At 39.2% G+C, this 2450-nt stretch overlaps 1 pseudogene across 1 annotated transcript; it reads left to right on the top strand.

Annotated features, from left to right (window-relative positions):
- Positions 1 to 816, top strand: LOC105549202 (annotated as a pseudogene). Its single transcript, XR_001007513.1, has one exon. The product of XR_001007513.1 is annotated as a 40S ribosomal protein S6 pseudogene (transcript).
- The last annotated feature ends 1634 nt before the right edge of the window (positions 817 to 2450 follow it).

Genomic DNA, 2450 nt, shown 5'->3' with positions numbered 1-2450 from the left:
TTTAGCTGCTTCAAGATGAAGCTGAATATCTCCTTCCCAGTCACTGGCTGCCAGAAACTCATTGAGGTAGACAATGAATGCAAATTTCATACTTTTAATGAGAAGCTTATGGCCACAGAAGTTGCTGCTGATGCTCTGGGTGAAGAATGGAAAGGTTATGTGGTCCGAATCAGTGGTGGGAACAACAAACAAGGTTTTCCCATGAAGCAGCGTGTCTTGACCCATGGCTGTGTCCACCTGTTACTGAGTAAGGGACATTCCTGTTACAGACCAAGGAGAACTGGAGAAAGAAAGAGAAAATCAGTTCGTGGTTGCATAGTGGATGCCAATCTGAGCGTTCTCAACTTGGTTATTGTTAAAAAAAAAAAAAAGGAAAAAAGGAAAGAAGGATATTCCTAGACTGACTGATACTACGGTGCCTCGTCACCTGGGGCCCAAAAGAGCTAGCAGAATCCGCAAACTTTGCAATCTTTCTGAAGAAGATAATGTCCACCAGTATGTTGTAATAAAGCCCTTAAACAAAGAAGGTAAGAAACCTAGGACCAAAGCACCCAAGATTCGTCGTCTTGTTACTCCACATTTCCTGTGGCACAAAGGGCAGCATATTGCTCTGAAGATGCCGCGTACTAAGAAAAATAAGGAAGAGGCTGCAGAATGTGCTAAACTTTTGGGCAAGAGAATGAAAGAGGCTAAAGAGAAGTTCCAGGAACAAATTGTGAAGAGACACAGACTTTCCTCTCTGCAAGCTTCTACTTCTAAGTCTGAATCCAGTCAGAAATAAGATTTTTTGAGTAACAAATAAGTAAGATCAGACTCAAAAAAAAAAAAAAAGAAAAAAAGAAAGCCATCAGATCTCGTGAGACTTTATCACAAGAACAGCATGGGAAAGACCCACCCCCGTGATTCAATTACCTCCCACCAGGGCCCTCCCACAACATGTAGGAATTATGGGAGCTTCAATTCAAGGTGAGATTTGGGTGGGGACACAGACAAACTATATGAGGGGGTGGGGAACCTTTTCTATTGTCTTCTGGCCTCTACTGTTTCTGATGAGAAATCAGCCATCATTCGTAATTTTTTCTTTGGCTGCTTTTAATAATTTATTTTTATCTTTTATTTTTAACACTTTGACTGTGATGTATCTGAGGTTGTTTTTCTTTGTATTTATTCTGCTTGGAGTTCACTAAGCTGAGGCAATCTGTGACTTGATTTCTTTTATTAGTTTTAGCAAATTCTTGTCTACAATCTCTCCAAAGATTTCTTCTGTCTCACTCTTTCTTTCTTTTCCTTACGGAACTTCAATTGCAAATACGTTAAACCATTTGCTATCATCCTAAGGTTCTTAGATGCTCTGTTTTATCCCCCCAACATTTTTCTATTTGTGTTTTAGTTGGATTACACTCACGTGCTGTATAATGACAGTTTAGCCAAGACCACTGTCATATATTTAGCCAACAGACCACATATATGATGTTGGCCCCGTAAGATTGTAATAAAGCTGAAAAATTCCTATCAGCTAGTGATGTTGTAGCCATCATAAAGTTGTAGTGCAACACATTTCTCATGTGTTTGTAGTGATGCTGGTATAAACAAACCTGTGCTGCCAGTCATATAAAAGTATACCGCACACAATAATGTATAGTATATAATACCTGATAATGATAAAAAATGACTATGTTACTGGTTTATGTATTTACTATAACATACTTTTATCATTATTTTAGAGTGTACTTCACATGTATATATAACATTACATTATATATATGTATAAAGTTAACTGTAAAACAACTTCAAGCAGAAACATAAATAACAAATTTTAAAAGAAAAAAGCAGCTGGGCATGGTGGCTCATGCCTGTAATCCCAGCACTTTAGCAGGATGAGGCGGCTGGATCACCTGAGGTCAGGAGTTTGAGACCAGCCTGGCCAACATGACGAAACCCCATCTCTACTAAAAATACAAAAAATTAGCAGGCATGGTGGTGCACACCTGTAGACCCAGCTACTCAGGAGGTTGAGGCAGAATCTCTTGACTCGGGGAGGCAAAGGTTGCAATGGGCTGAGATCGCGCCATTACACTCCAGCCTGAGCGACAGAGCGAGACTCAGTCTCAAAAAAAAAAAGGAAAAAGTCTAAAGAATAAACAGAAAGAAAATATTTTGCATAGCTGTACAATGTGTGCTTGAAGTTAAGTCTTATTAAAAGAGTCAAAAAGCTAAAAGATGAAAAAGTTTGTAAAGTTAAAAAGTTACAGTAAGCTGAGGTTAATTTATTATTGAAGAAAGAAAAATTTTAAAAATAAATTTAGTGGCTGGGTGCAGTGGGTCACACCTGTAATCCCAGCACTTTCGGAGGCTGAGGTGGGTGGATCACCTGGGGTTGGGAGTTCCAGACCAGCCTGACCAACATGGAGAAGCCCCATCTCTACTAAAAATACAAAATTAGCTGGGCA

The sequence above is a fragment of the Mandrillus leucophaeus genome, unplaced genomic scaffold (genome assembly GCF_000951045.1).
Source record: "Mandrillus leucophaeus isolate KB7577 unplaced genomic scaffold, Mleu.le_1.0 Scaffold431, whole genome shotgun sequence".
Classification (NCBI taxonomy): Eukaryota; Metazoa; Chordata; class Mammalia; order Primates; family Cercopithecidae; genus Mandrillus; species Mandrillus leucophaeus.
Note: the sequence above shows the minus strand (reverse complement) of the source record. Positions and strands in the feature narration are given on the sequence as shown.